This window comes from Hyperolius riggenbachi, chromosome 9, assembly GCF_040937935.1.
Source record: "Hyperolius riggenbachi isolate aHypRig1 chromosome 9, aHypRig1.pri, whole genome shotgun sequence".
Taxonomy (NCBI): Eukaryota; Metazoa; Chordata; class Amphibia; order Anura; family Hyperoliidae; genus Hyperolius; species Hyperolius riggenbachi.
The window spans coordinates 275,998,601-276,015,320 of NC_090654.1; the positions used below are offsets into that span (position 1 = coordinate 275,998,601).

The 16,720-nt window shown below is 45.5% G+C and overlaps 1 protein-coding gene across 2 annotated transcripts in view; it reads right to left on the bottom strand.

Annotated features, from left to right (window-relative positions):
• Positions 1-16,720, bottom strand: part of EXOC3L4 (exocyst complex component 3 like 4) — a 161,188-nt gene that overhangs the window by 130,410 nt on the left and 14,058 nt on the right. The gene's annotated exons all lie outside the window — the stretch shown is intronic.

Sequence of the window (16,720 nt, forward strand, 5' to 3'; positions counted from 1 at the left end):
CAGGTTTTTGACACAACCACTAGGTGGCGTTAATTACTATTCCCCCTCCAGGCCGCCATGGATAGTAGGGAAAGATGTAACTCTGCTGCCAGCGATCGCTGGAGTTTTATCGCCACCTAGTGGTTGCGCCCGACTAACGGAAAAGAACCCGTTGGTTTAGCTTCACGCTAGTGTCGGAAAATAAAACTGCAAAGTAGTGCTGTATTGATGCTTACAGTGATAAAATTCAATGAAATGAGCGCAGCATTCGTTTGGTCCAACATATTGACCAGAGAAGGAGAAGATGATCACTGATCTCCCATGGTGCATTCTGGTCCACTTTACACACACTAAAGGAAGTCATACATCCAGCGATGATGGACAGATTCGACCAAGAGACACAACTCCCTCTAATCCAATCTGATTAGAGAGAGATCTGTAAGCTGCCCAATCAATTTCATGCTGAAATCGATCCGGAATCAGCCTTGTGACTGTTAAGCTTGGGGGTGTAATCTCCACAGTCAGCATACAACACATAAGCTGACGTGAAGGAGGTACACACACCAGCACAAGGGATCAGGATATCCCCAGTTTAGTGGAGGAGAGGACTGACTCCAATAGGAGATTGTGGTGCACAGAGCCGGTGCAGATCTGAACAGCCACAAACACTTTCGTAATAACGTCTCAGCGCAAAGTAGCGCTGAGCGCATAAACCAGGACTGAGGAGATCAGGACAGGTAGACAGAATGAACGCTTGCTAGCTAGCGATTACTTAGCGACAGCAAGCGTCCAAAACCAGACAGACTGGAATGAGGCAGCCAATGCGTAGCGGCGATGGCGTGCCTCACAAAGACAGGACAGGAGAGACAGGAAATAGCAGGATCGAGATAGATGAACGTAACACAGATAAATATACAATAAGTATGTTTTCCTAGCGTATTACAATTACAGCTATCAATGAAACTATTTGCAAGGTCTGACTAACATATGTATATATCGGCGATGAACCGATATAGGACATAAGCAGGAACGCTGACTAGGACTGGATTAATACAGGGAACAGGATTCAGAAGGATTCGTTATCTCTTCGCAGAGATGAACGCAATCCACAAACAGTAACAGAACAGGATTCAGAAGGATTCGTTATCTCTTCGCAGAGATGAACGCAATCCACAAACAGGACCAGGAACAGGATAACTAGCTCAGCACGGGTGTTCACGATACGCGCAAACTACCAAAACGTGCTGGAAAACTGACTAACTGAACACAGGAAATAAACAGTTCGTGTACGTATATATCAGCAACACTGATATATCAACGTAACACGGATACAAGGAAAATAACAAAATGCGCAAGTATGCGTATATATTGGCGATGAACCAACATATGACACAAGACAAGCAAGTAACAACTTCTAGAACAAGAGCAGAACTAGGAGGACTCGCTGACCCCTTCGCAGGAGTCAGCGCAGTCCACACGGACCAGGAACGAGGTGGGGCACGAGCAGAGTAACAGATAGAGTCTGAGACTATGATAGCCCATGAGACATTGCAGGAAGCAGTTCTTTATACTGAGGTCATCCAATGGGAGCAGACCTGCAGATTCCCACACAAGTGAATGGTAATTAATCACAGGCTGATAGCAGGAAAAGGCAGACAATGATATGCAGCCTGCAGGAAAGGGACTGCCCCTCCACTGCAGCAGACAATGTTTGTTTACACAAAAGCATGTTAAACTGTCATTAACTTCAGAGCGACTGCAGATGGAATCAGCAACTAGTTTAAAGGGAACCAGAGAGGAAGCACCCTTGTGTATTTTACCATATATATCAGTAAGAACATTAGAGAAAACACTTACCATGCTCTCTGTTTCCTCCTCACTGCTAAAAGTGTCTGTTAACAGCAGTCACAAGAATCCCAGACTGAGCAATTAAATCTGGCTTTGCTGGGAATGATTATAGCTGAGTCATTATAGCAAAGCCACAAGGGGGCAGGCTTGGGCTTGAAATAACACCACAGAATACATACTTAGCTATAATCTTTCTGTAGCAAAGCTAGACGGAGCAGCCTGACTTCTCAGTCGAGGATTCTTATCAGACGTGATAACAGTCAGATTACACAGAGAACAATGAAACAAAGGGCAGATTAGGTGTTTACTGTCATGTTCCCACTGATTTATAAGGTAAAATACAAGAGGGTGCTTCATCTCTGGTTCTCTTTAAGTGCAAACCAAACTATGCAAGCAAATGCATGTAATGACATTAGAACTGCTTGGTTTGCAATACCACAGCAGTCAGCAGTAAACGCTGCAGAAGCGATCATAACAGTACCCCCTCCCTTAAACGCGGCCTCTGGACGCCTATGAAAACTGACATATTTCTCCTGAACCACCCAAACCAAAAAATCAGAAGTGGGAAATACAGCAAACTGATCTGACTGAAAATTCATGAAGGTCGGATCCGTCCGACAAAACCAAATTCCCGAATCAGTCTCACCAAAACTAGACCAATTGAGACCAGAACCTACCGAACCATGCCCGTCAGCACTACAAGCCTCAGTGTGACACCCATCAGAACCACGACTTCCAGAAAACAACCCCAAGAAACTCTCTGCGCGATACCCACCGCCTTCCAAGGACTGTCCAAAAACGCCAAAGCCTTTGCAATGCCCACCGGAACTGTCCTTACCAACACAAAACCCACTGTTGAACCAATCCAAGGTACCAGGACAAGTTTCCTCAGAGATCTCCCAGAACACTTGGAAGCTCCAAAGAGATCCCCACAGGTCAGAACGCCCCTTAGGCTCACATGGAGAACCATCAAGAACCCCTATGGAACCCAGGGCAACTCTAGAGTCAGGGTCACAAGGACAAACATCAAGATCAGGGTTTTTAGGGACCAGAACCATCTCTGGGCATGCAGGCCAACCGGCAACATCAGAACATGTCTCCACTAGGGAAGCGTGTGAGCACGCCAACACAGACACACTTGGGCACTCTGGCATACGAAGCACATCTGGGCACACCGGCACAAGAGAGACTTCTGGGCATGTCAAGGAACTGCAAACCTCAAAGTCAGTCAAGGTAGGACCGAAACCAGGACTGGGCAAAAAAAAATCATCATGACTAGTCTTCACAGTTACTGGATTCTCACAAAAAAATGCAGGATCAGACTTAGATGTCTCTGATTCCAGCAAAGTTATTAACAAATCATGTTCAGGGGCATTTACAAGACAGGACAAATCTTCTGATGTATGCACCGAACTAGACAGGGTTCCCATAACTTCTTCTGGATTAGACAGAGACTCATCAAATACACTGGATTGGAGCTCATGAAGGGCTGCAAAACAAGTCAATAGTGCAGCAATCCCCACTGAACTAGGCAAAACTGAGTAACTCACTGGACAGGAAGGGGATTTAGGAACTTCTGCCACCCCGGCCAGAGAACCAGAATTTTCCAGGATACAGGGCTGGGTTTCAGAAACACTCATTAACCCGGACTGAAATTCTGAGATTTCTATTATTTTTTCCAGCGAGTCAGAATTATCCATGTTACAGGGCAAGACTTTTGAAACATTCAGAGGACAGGGCTGGAGTTCCTCGGCTGTTACAACACTGGAGAGGGACTCAACAACATTGGTTAAATCAGACTGTGTACAGGGCAAGGTATCTAACACACTTGCTGACGAGGACAATATTTCAATGGCTTCTGCTTCGCTGGGCAGAAATTCATCAAGTTTTATTAGAGCAGACTGTAATTCCAAAACAGCTGCTAGACAAGTGAATATTACTGCAACACCAACTGAGGTAAGCAGTGCCTCAGACTGTTCTGCTAGAGGGTTTGAAGTATCCAAAGTACTGGGTGAAGCATAAGACTCTGTGACCACAGCTTCACTGGACAGGATCACCGAACAGTCCACACTGCAGGGCAAAACCATGGAAGCACCTGCTGGACAGCATAATGATTCTGTGACCTGAGTTTCATTGGAAAGATCTACTGCACAATTCATGGTACAGGGCAAGTTCACTGGAACATTTTCTGAACACGGTAATAATTCTGCGATTTCGGACTCACATAGCAGACGCTGTGAGTTATTCATGAGACTAGAGTGAGGTGTAGAAACAGGAAGATCAAAACACAATGTTTGCGCATCTAAATCACCATTCAATTGTGAAATTGGACAATTCAGATGCTGGGGTTCTGAGATTTCTGGACAGGATTGCTGGGACTCAGAAACTGATGTAGTGCATCTATTGGCATCTGCTGGATCAGACAGGAGTTGAACTTTATTAACACAGGTAATTTCTGCAGAAGTGTTTGCAGAGACAGGCAAGATTTTTCTGGTGTCTGTTTCACTGAACAAAGACTCATGAGTACTGGCTAGGCTGGACTCAGAAGTCAGCAGGACCTCTGGGTCCTCTGCTGAGAAATTTGTGCAGGGCAAGATTAAGGAAGTATCAGTAATTTCTGTCTTACTGGGAAGTAACACTGAGTTATCCATGGTACAGGGTGGAATTACAGGAACTTCAATTTCACACAAAAGGAGCTCTGAATCACTCGCTGAATCAGCCAAAGGTGCTGAAGCAGGCGAGTCCTCAGGAACTGAGGAAGTGGAACAATCTCCACTTGACAGTGTGTCTTCCCTGGTATCAACTGATTGAATCGCATAAAAATCGTCCAGAATCATTCTCCACACATCGATCAATGGAGCCACAAAGTCATACCCACACACACCAGTTTTTATTAGGTTATAGGCAGACTTAATGCATGCATTCAATACTAATTCACTTTTTGCACTGTAAAACTGACAAAATGAACTTGCATCTTTCTTCCATTCATAGACCAGGGCTTCCATCTCTCCTTTCTCAAATGGAGGATCCCATGCATAATTAACAGCTGAGCATTCCGGCTGATCATAGTTTGCAAATGTGTTAGTGGCAGAAACATACATTGGGTTATTTAGCAGGTGATTGGCCGATTTCTTATTCCTAAGGATCTCCAATACCTGTAGCAAGTGTTGAACTGTAATGTATGCAAATTTCCCTTGCTGCACGAATAAATTGATCTGTTCAATACTCTGTAATATATCTTCATAATCATATTCAGATAATTCATTTAAACAAGAACTTTTATTTTCCCTGGCTAGCAATGAAAGTTCATTAGTAGTTTCATAGGTCCATTTGACTCCCCTGAATGGTGACTGAATTTCAATATCTGCTACTGGCGGAGTCTCATTACAGATCTGATGCGCAGTCACCAAGGGCAACGACTCCGCTGATTGTAACGCTTTTCTTTTGGAGCGTTTATGTTTGGTTTTAGACCCTGCTGCCTTAGCAGAAGAAAAGTTATCAGAACAATTATCTGCTTGCTGATTATTTTTGTAGGCAGTAGAAGGAGCAGCTGATTGACAAGCTGCCAGGAGCTTATCAAAAGGGCTAGGCAAATCGGTTTTGCGCAGCCAGTTATGGATCACAAACGCTAGAAATTCCAGTGGTCTTTCTTTTAAATTGGTATGATCCAAGACATCGTAGGCCCACTGAAACAATCTTCCCTTAAATAAAACATAAACTAGCTGGGGGGCCCACGTTGAAACAGGAGTAGCCTGGAGCTCAGGATTGGCCAGGAACCTGGCACATTCAGAAAAAAACTCATTTTCTGTTTCAGAATTGAGCTTCTCAAATTTCTTAAAGGAACAGGAACCATAACAAACAGTGTCGTTTTTGCTGGGAACCCCCCCCACAATGGGGATTGGTAATGGGGCTATCATAATGTTAAGCTTGGGGGTGTAATCTCCACAGTCAGCATACAACACATAAGCTGACGTGAAGGAGGTACACACACCAGCACAAGGGATCAGGATATCCCCAGTTTAGTGGAGGAGAGGACTGACTCCAATAGGAGATTGTGGTGCACAGAGCCGGTGCAGATCTGAACAGCCACAAACACTTTCGTAATAACGTCTCAGCGCAAAGTAGCGCTGAGCGCATAAACCAGGACTGAGGAGATCAGGACAGGTAGACAGAATGAACGCTTGCTAGCTAGCGATTACTTAGCGACAGCAAGCGTCCAAAACCAGACAGACTGGAATGAGGCAGCCAATGCGTAGCGGCGATGGCGTGCCTCACAAAGACAGGACAGGAGAGACAGGAAATAGCAGGATCGAGATAGATGAACGTAACACAGATAAATATACAATAAGTATGTTTTCCTAGCGTATTACAATTACAGCTATCAATGAAACTATTTGCAAGGTCTGACTAACATATGTATATATCGGCGATGAACCGATATAGGACATAAGCAGGAACGCTGACTAGGACTGGATTAATACAGGGAACAGGATTCAGAAGGATTCGTTATCTCTTCGCAGAGATGAACGCAATCCACAAACAGTAACAGAACAGGATTCAGAAGGATTCGTTATCTCTTCGCAGAGATGAACGCAATCCACAAACAGGACCAGGAACAGGATAACTAGCTCAGCACGGGTGTTCACGATACGCGCAAACTACCAAAACGTGCTGGAAAACTGACTAACTGAACACAGGAAATAAACAGTTCGTGTACGTATATATCAGCAACACTGATATATCAACGTAACACGGATACAAGGAAAATAAAATGCGCAAGTATGCGTATATATTGGCGATGAACCAACATATGACACAAGACAAGCAAGTAACAACTTCTAGAACAAGAGCAGAACTAGGAGGACTCGCTGACCCCTTCGCAGGAGTCAGCGCAGTCCACACGGACCAGGAACGAGGTGGGGCACGAGCAGAGTAACAGATAGAGTCTGAGACTATGATAGCCCATGAGACATTGCAGGAAGCAGTTCTTTATACTGAGGTCATCCAATGGGAGCAGACCTGCAGATTCCCACACAAGTGAATGGTAATTAATCACAGGCTGATAGCAGGAAAAGGCAGACAATGATATGCAGCCTGCAGGAAAGGGACTGCCCCTCCACTGCAGCAGACAATGTTTGTTTACACAAAAGCATGTTAAACTGTCATTAACTTCAGAGCGACTGCAGATGGAATCAGCAACTAGTTTAAGTGCAAACCAAACTATGCAAGCAAATGCATGTAATGACATTAGAACTGCTTGGTTTGCAATACCACAGCAGTCAGCAGTAAACGCTGCAGAAGCGATCATAACAGTGACACTGCATCCGCGGCCTCGACACTGTCCCCTTAATGTGCAATGTGCAGTATACATTTCCGTCCTTGTCTACCGCTGGCTCCAAGCTCTGTCCTCTGTCCCATACAAGCACCCCACTTCTATGCCGGCAACCATGTGGGATTCGTGTATGGATGAAGCCTGGAGCCAGTGGCAGGAAGTGTCAAATAACGTATACTGCACTGGGCCCCGGGGGTCATATTGGACATTAGGTGGGGCGGCATCAGAGGTTTCATCGCATTCATCGTTTGCTCATCCCTTTATCACTCGTCGTTACCACCACGCACCCGATTGACCACGATGGCCCAAAATCTTGCAGCATGTCCAATCGACATGCTCAGCCCCGAAATTAGTCACATTGTGCACTTGGCAGCACCGATTTTCACCTGATTCAATAATAATTATGGCATCGAATGGTTGATTGGCCAACAAGTCGATAGATGTATGGACTTACTTAGTGCAGATTTAACATAAACAGGGCTGGATTTACCGTGAGGCACCGTAGGCACGTGCCTACAGGCACCTGGTGGTGGAAAGGCGACTCACTCTCCTCCTCCTTCCCTATGCAGTCCTGATGAGAGTTTAAATGAGAGGTTACTCACTCTGTTCTCGGCATTCCACTGATGAGATCTCCTTTCAGTCAGAGACACTTCTAGCTACATAATATTGAGGGGTACAGATTTGGCTACCTAATGCTAAGGGGCACCTGTAGCTACCTATGACAGGCAAGGGAAATAAGGGATCTGAGACAGCCAGCACACTTGCAGTGCGGTTCAGCGGGTGTTTGTAGTGGATCATGTAGGGCAAAGTGTAAGGTGCCAGGACAACTGTGCCTATAGGCTCTTGTGAGATAAATCCGGGCCTGAACATAAATGTGGCACTATCTGCAATGCATCGTGCAGTAACGCATGGGCGTACAGCAGCGTATCCACGGTTACAGCTTCCTCTCTTCATCTTGTATGGAAGCTGCTATTTTACTGGCGATTTCAGTGCTGTGCACATTGTGGGTGGAACTTGCAGGATTTTTAGCCTGTAGGTTTTTTTTAGAGGTGTTTAATATGCTGATGAAGAGACTCCTTATTCCTTACTGGACCAAAAAAAGTCACCAAAAAAGGAAACAACCTCTGGCGTGGCAAGAAAGGCGACAGAGGGCTTATTGTACAGCTGAGCTTACAGTAACCATTGTCTAAATGTGGATGGCAAAACTTTGCCCAGAAACTTGCTGTTAATATTACCGCCTTTCAAGCACAATTATATGAGTTACAAATTGGACTATTTACACAGCTGTTATATATATTCTTTCCTCTCCCTGACATTATAAATGGCGATGCAAAAAAGAGGCACTCGTCAGAATATATGCTTGAGCAGTTACTGTATGGATATGATGTATTATATACAGAATCCTATACAATAAAATCCCTATGTCGCTGCGTCCAGCTGTCCCTGTTTTTTGCTACTGCGCATGTGCGCAGTAACGGACAGCTGGACGGGACCAGGGAGCGAGGCGGGCATGCGCACTGGCGACGGCGGAGGCAGAATAAAGACCTAGAACCCGTTTTTAAACAGGCTTGGGTCTACTAGTATAATACATATACAGTATATGATACATAATATAATATATACATATTCTCCAGGAAAGCAGGTAGTTTGGGTGTCGGTAGCTCTTTGGCAGTGTTGCTCGCAAATGTTCGCCAAAGCCATATTTGCCTCGGAAATGCTATTTTCGATTTCGAGAAAATATTCACAAAAATACATTGTATTGTTGCAATATGATCAGAGGAAACAATTTTTTTTCTTTCGGATGCAAAAAGGGCAAAAAAATCATTAATTTTAACATGAAAATTTGCAAAAAGTACAAAAATCATTCATTGTAGTGTGAAAAGCCAGCTCAGGGGCCCAGGGTGGCGAATTTACTGGGGGAGGCGGTGCTGGGGGGGAGGGTGGAGTTAATTTTGCCTCAGAGGCCCCTATGATTACTAGTTACGCCCTTGTACTAGCGGTTTTCCCCGGCCCCCAAGTTACAGCAACGCCCTTTTTAAACGTACGCTTCTCCACTGTGTACTAATATGTAATGTGTATATAATATAATGATATTCATTCATTAGGAATACTGTCACACGTGTTATTTCTTAAAACAAACAGGGTTATTCCACCAATACAGGTCAGCTGGACAGCGTGCTGATAAGGTTGTCTTTGTTTTGGGATTTGAGCCTTTGACCAGGGTTTGAGTCCCGGCTCAAGCCGGCATGTAAAACAGTAAGGAGTCTTTGGGCAAGGATCCTTCATGATTTGGCTGCCTGTGGAGGGTGCCTTAAAGGACCACTGTCGCTAAAATTTTAGAATTTTAAATACATGTAAACATATATAGATAAGAAGTACATTTCTTCCAGAGTAAAATGAGCCATAAATTACTTTTCTCCTATGTTGCTACACTTACAGTAGGACTTTGGACTAGCCCATCTTCTCATGGAGGATTCTCAGAGTTTTATTTATTTTCAAAAGGGCTTAGTGAATGGCAGTTCTCCGTCCAACTGCCAAAAAAGGGTGCAGTGAGCAGGGAGGCTGGTTAGCATCTTTGTATAAATCCTTTTCAAGGAATGTCTTTATAAAGAATAAAGGCCATGCTGAGAACCCCCATGGAGAGGTGGACTAGCCCAAAACCTGTCGGTTCTGTCAGATTTCTACTACTTACTGTAAGTGACAGCAACATAGGAGAGAAGTAAAGTAATTTATGGCTCATTTTACTCTGGTAGAAACATGCTTCTTATCAGTGCTGCTCGGATACCCCTTTTCAAAATCCGGATTGAAAACCGGAAGTGGGCTTTAAATTGCGTGTAAAACGTCTTAAGTTTAATGAGGCATGCAGCATCATGTTTTTATAAAGAGAAACACTTATTGATGATGTGGGGACTTACATTCTCCCCAAAAAAATCTCTCTCACTCTCTCTCTCCGAAAGGGATTTTTGCCATTGAAGGTTATTTTGGCTTCTGCTCGGATATCTGAACTAACTATCCGGCCTGGATTTCAGATGGGAAACACGAGTTTGCTCGGATAGTGCTATTCGGATTTTTAAAAAAAATCCGAATTGCTATTCAAAGTTCGGATAGTAAAAAAAGGTTGTATTATCTGGGTAGTTCGGATCCCCGAATATTGGATGAGCACCACTGCTTCTTATGCTTTGTATTTGTTGTATTTTAAGCTTTTCACGACAGTGGTCCTTGAAGTGGCTACAGTAGAGAATGTCATCTCAGAAAAGATAATCCCTCAGTAGGGGTGATCAATGACTTGGTCATAATGTAGAGTTGGTGCAGATTATATGCTAATGTAGAGTGACCAGATTTTTGTGGGTCCAACCTGGGACGGGGAGGGGCGTGGGGAGGGGGGCGGCGCGCGTGGCGAGGACTGAGGAGCGCGCACCGACAAAGACTGGGTGGGGGCTGCGCTGCAGCGAAAAATGGGCGTGACAATGACATTGTATGGGCGGAGCTAACGTAATGATGTAACAGCGAGGCATAAGAAAGCAGTGTTTACGCCATGATGTGGTCAAACGAGACTTTGCATCATGGGTGTGCAGAAACTGTGTGATGCTAATAGTATACCGTAACCACAGCAAACATAGCCATCTATGACCATTAAATAATAAATGCAGTAACAGTTACCCCGGACACCAGAAAATAAACGCAATGGGCAACATGTCAGCACAAAATAAACGCAATGCGGGCAACATGTCAGTATAAAATAAATGCAATGCGGGCAACATGTCAGTACAAAATAAAATGCAATGCGGGTAAACATTTCACCAGAAAATTAACGCAATACAGGCAAACATTTCACCAGAAAATAAACGCAATGCGGGCAAACATTTCGCCAGAAAATAAACGCAATGCGGGCAAACATTTCACCAGAAAATAAACGCAATGCGGGCAAACATTTCACCAGAAAATAAACGCAATGCGGGCAAACATTTCACCAGAAAATAAACGCAATGCGGGGAAACATTTCACCAGAAAATTATCGCAATGCGGGCAAACATTTCACCAGAAAATAAACGCAATGCGGGCAAACATTTCACCAGAAAATAAACGCAATGCGGGCAAACATTTCCCCAGAAAATAAAAGCAATGCGGGCAAACATTTCCCCAGAAAATAAAAGCAATGCGGGCAAACCTTTCCCCAGAAAAGAAACGCAATGCAGGCAAACATTTCACCAGAAAAGAAACGCAATGCGGGCAAACATTTAACCAGAAAAGAAACGCAATGCGGGCAAACATTTCACCTGTAAAAGAAACGCAATGCGGGCAAACATTTCACCTGGAAAAGAAACGCAATGCGGGCAAACATTTCACCAGAAAAGAAACGCAATGCGGGCAAACATTTCACCAAAAAAGAAACGTAATGGGAGCACATTTCACCTGGAAAAGAAAGCATTTACTCACCTGGCAGAAGTCTCCTCTGGCGCGCTGCTCCCGGGACCACCTTCCTCCTGCTCGTCTCCCGCGCTGACAGGGCTACGGCAAGATGGCCGCCTGGTTTCACAGTGGGACGTTACAGGCGCACGTTAGAGCAGCCTGTAACGCAGCCCACCGCACAGTAATGAAAAGTCAATGTGCTGTTCACAGTGCCCACGTTGCGTTACATTGTAACGCTGCGTCACAAGGCAACGTACTGCTTGCAGTACTTTAGACGCGGCTGAGCCGCGTTAGACTGCTTGCACATGCTCAGTAATGTTGTGGAGGAGCAGAGAGCGGCCGGGCACATGGCTAATTAATATGCACTGCACGTTGTGACGTGCAGTGTTTACTTCCTGGAGCGGCCGCTCTGTGCGGCGATTGGCCGGCAGGACCACGTGATGCCGCATGCGCACAAGAGTGCGTATCACTGACGCCAGAGTGAGCTGCACAACGCGGCTCACTCTGACGTCCAGATCCAGCACCACCAGGCGTTCCGTTAGGGGGACGTTATGCGACCTTAACGCCCCCTCTAACGCAACGTCCTGGTGTGAAATTAGCCTTAGAGAGCGGAAACTCCGGTGCTTGGAACCAGGGCCGGCCCGCTCATGAGGCGGGGTGAAACTTTTGCCTCAGGCGGCAAATTTCTAGGGGCGGCATCCGCCCGTCGGTGGGTGCGGGGAGCCGGCCGCCCAGCTGGAGGGGTAGCAGGCAGGATGGGGGAATTGGGCCTAGCGGCGGGAAGGGGGGTCGGACCCCCCCCCTCGCCTGGGTCCCCCGTCCTCCGCTCCCCTCCAGCCTTAAATACATCAGAAGCGCAACTCGTAAGAGGCAGTGGGCGGGGAGGACTCACCTCTTCCTCGATCCAGCGTGCGCTCCACTGACGTCACTTCCTGCATCGCCGCCCACTGTATTGTAAATGGACGGCGCTGCAGGAAGGGACGTCAGTGGAGCGCACGCTGGATCGAGCGAGGAAGAGGTGAGTCCTCCCCGCCCACTGCCTCTTACGAGAGTTGCGCTTCTGATGTATTTAAGGCTGGAGGGGAGCAGAGGACGGGGGACCCAGGCGAGGGAGGGGGGAGGTCCGACCCCCCTCCCCGCCGCTAGGCCCAATACCCCCGCCCTGCCCGCTACCCCTCCAGCTCGGCGGCAGCGCCCCCCCCCCCCCACGGGGGGGGGGGGGCGGCAGCAATAATTTTTTCAAAATTTGCCTCAGGCGGCAAAAAGTCTAGGGCCGGCCCTGCTTGGAACGCATGAAGGTATATGTTCCTGCCCGCCGCTGCTGCCACTGATTGGTGCTGGAGGGGGATCGCTGAGGGTAGAGCCCGAGGTGAGGGGGGAAGGCCGCCCCCCTCCCCACCATTGTAGGTGGCCATGCTCTCCCCTCCTCCTGCCCCCCAAAACGGCCCTAGGCACGCCCTACAGGACCCCCTTCCTCCCCGTGGCAGGGTGCAGGGGCAGCCCCTATTGTTATGTCACTGGTTTCCACTAGAAGCATGCAATTCGCATGTAGTTTTTTTAGATGGGAAATTCTCTTACACATGTAAGCTTTTTTAAATGGCAATTCACATAATTTTTTTTTCTTTTGTTTTTGATCCAAGAAGAAGAAAGCCCCATTGACATTATCCAATTTGAGAACTTTTAACATATTTTGAATGTGAAAACGCACAGAAACACAAATGCAAACCAGCACACAAAAACAGCATGCAGCGTCCGAAAAATAGCAACGTTGCTGTTAATTTTGGATGTGAATTTCGCATCTAATGAAAACAGGTCCATAGGAAATCATTAAACGGGCAGGGAGAGGTTAGAGGTTGGCACTACAGTAGCATGACATATATGACTCAACGTTGGGAGCATGCAGTGGATGTAGATGGACTGCAAGCACGCCTCTTCATACGAACCTCTTCAGCGTGCTCAAGCTATAGAGTTTGATTGCAAGCGAATAAAGATGGAGGAAAGCTGGCACTGCTGTGAATGTTCAGTTTATTGCTGAGATATCCAATAGTGCAAAAAGTATCCTCCGTAGAAGCGCTGTTTGGAGCGAAACGGCCATCAGGGATCCTGTGCCCAGCACCTACCACCACCCACGCCTCTTCTCACATGGTATGTGGATCGCCAATTACAGCTTTTTTTTTTATGTTGTACTTTTTGCACTATTGGATATCTCAGCAATAAACTGAACATTCGCAGCAGTGCCAGCTTTTTCTCCATCTTTATTCGCTTGCCATAGGAAATCATTGCTGTGCGAATTTGTGTGCCTTTAAAACGCACTAATTCGCATCTAGTGGAAAATAGCTTTGAACTATCGGGTACCATTAATGACAAACAATGGTTCTATCAATACGAATTTTATAATAATTCTCTTAGTCTGATCGGATTGCTAATCATTTTCCTCTCCATTGGTTGACCCAAATGATCATTTCTGATTGATCGCACCCGGGGCCAAAAGGCACTGTAGGCATATGCCTACAAGCGCCTGAGGATGGAAAGGCAGCTCCCTTCCCTACCCGAGTACCTCCCTCCTTCCTTCCCTATGCAGAGTCCTGAGAGGTTACACACCCGGCTCTCGGCAGGTGTTTGTAGGTTAATGACGGGAAAAATTATATTGCAGTTTTAGAGCAGGTGCAGAGACAAGCAAAAAAATTGATACGAGGGATGGAAGGTCTCACTTAATGGGGCACTATGGCGTAAAATTTAAAATATGTGCAAACACAGACAAATAAGAAGTACGTTTTTTTTCAGAGTAAAATGAGCTATACATTACTTTTCTCATATGTTGCTGTCACTTACAGTAGGCAGTAGAAATCTGACAGAAGTGACAGATTTTGGACTAGTCCATCTCTTCATAGGGGATTCTCAGCAGGGCTTTTATTCTTTTTAAGATATTCCCTAAATAGGATTTAAACAATGACGCTGGCCAGCTTCCCTGCTCGCTACACAGTTTTTTGGAAGTTGGACAGAGCAACTGCCATTCACTAAGTGTTTTTGAAAATAAATAAATTCCTGAGAATCCCCTATGAAGAGATGAACTAGTCCAAAACCTGTCGCTTCTGTCAGATTTCTACTACCTACTGTAAGTGACAGCAACATAGGAGAAGAGTAATTTATGGTTCATTTTACTCTAGAAAAAATGTACTTCTTTTTTGTATATGTTTGCACATACCGTAATTTAAATTTTACATTTTTTTTGCCATAGTGCCCTTTTAACAAGAAAGATTAGATAAACTGGGTTTATTTAGTCTGGAGAAAAGACGCCTTAGAGGGGATCTAATTAACATGTATAAATACATCAGAGGGCAATATAATAGCTTGGCGGATGAGCTTTTTGTCCCTAGGCTTTCACAAAGGAGTAGAGGACATGATCTGCGCATGGAGGAAAAATATTTTAGACATTTATTTAGGAAAGGTTTCTTTACAGTAAGAGTGATTAAGATGTGGAATGCATTGCCATAGAAAGTAGTTATGGCAAACTCTATACCTGCGTTTAAAGGGGGCTTAGATGCTTTCCTTGCGTTGAAAGACATCCATGGCTACAATTACTAGGTAATGCCCAGTAATGTTGATCCAGGGATTTTATCTGATTGCCATCTGGAGTCGGGAAGGAATTTTTAGCCTTTTGGGGCTAATTGGACCATGCCTTGTAAGGGTTATTTCGCCTTCCTCTGGATCAACAGGGATATGTGAGGGAGCAGGCTGGTGTTGTACTTTGTTCTCTGGTTGAACTCGATGGACGTATGTCTTTTTTCAACCCAAATAACTATGTAAGAAATCTAGGGTGCCAAGGCATCTGTACCAGGTTCCAATGATGTAAATCCGGGCCTGATCGCACTATTCAACTTGGATGGTCGACTCAATTGTTTAGGAATTTGGATTTCTGTACTGTTGATATGGTTTCCAACAAGTTTAAAGAGGAACTTTAACCCAGGATTAGTAGCTCAGTAGCTGATACCCTCTTTCCCTCCAGAAATCTTCACTTTTTCTCAAATAGATCATCAGGGGGCTCTGTACGGCTGATATTGTGGTGAACCCCTCCCACAGTGTGATGTCATGACCATGGTCCTGACAGTTTCCTGTCTGTGAACCTTGTTGCATTGTGGGAAATAACAGCTTTTTCCAACTGCCAAGCAGTATCTCTATCTGTGCATAGAACTTTCAGTAATGAACATTCCATACAGATCACCTGGCAGAACTAAAGATGTCAACACCAGTGATAAATTTTACAGGGGACAAAAACCGACTAAATAATCTATTAATGGATATTATAAGCAATTTTATTCATAATGTTATTTTCACTGCAGCTCCTCTATAATGTGAATTCTATCGGTGTATTCAGGAATTTTTTTCTGCCTGAGGCAAACTTGTGAGGATGCAACTCCCCTCCCCCCCCTCCCCCCCCCCCCATTTGGAATGATCGCACAGCACCCGACAATTTACTCTGCTTCGTTTAATGTTCTCACATGACATGCTGCAACTCAACAAGGCACACTGGGTGGCTGTGAGTCTGTGACAAACAAACTGCTCCCCCTCTGCAACTCCATTCCTCCTCAGTCAGGACAGCCTCCCTTCTGCTGTGCAAGTCAAATGAAACACTGTTGCTCTCCTGCCTCCCCCCTCCTCACTCACTGTCAGACTCCTCACACAGCACAACAAGCTGCTTTTCCCCAATGATGCTCTCCTGCCTCCCCCTCCTCACTCACTGTCAGACTCCTCACACAGCACAACAAGCTGCTTTTCCCCAATGATACTCTCCTGCCTCCCCCTCCTCACTCACTGTCAGACTCCTCACACAGCACAACAAGCTGCTTTTACCCAGTGATAACTTCATCACCTCTCTCTCCTCTAGCTTCTCCTCCTACTCTGACTGCATACTGTCAGTGTAAACACAGTACAAACATGCTGCCCCTGTAATCTCTGCGCCTGATGCAAATGTTTCACCTTGCTTCAAGGGAGAACCGGCCCTGCTTGTATTAGAAACTTATACCTGCAGCAGATTCTGTGCATATGTGCAGCTTTTATATACAGTATATTTGCATTACCAAGTTAAAAACAAACAAACAAACAAAGTGGAATGAACTGTAAATCACTTTGTGTTTGCTTACTGTAGTGACT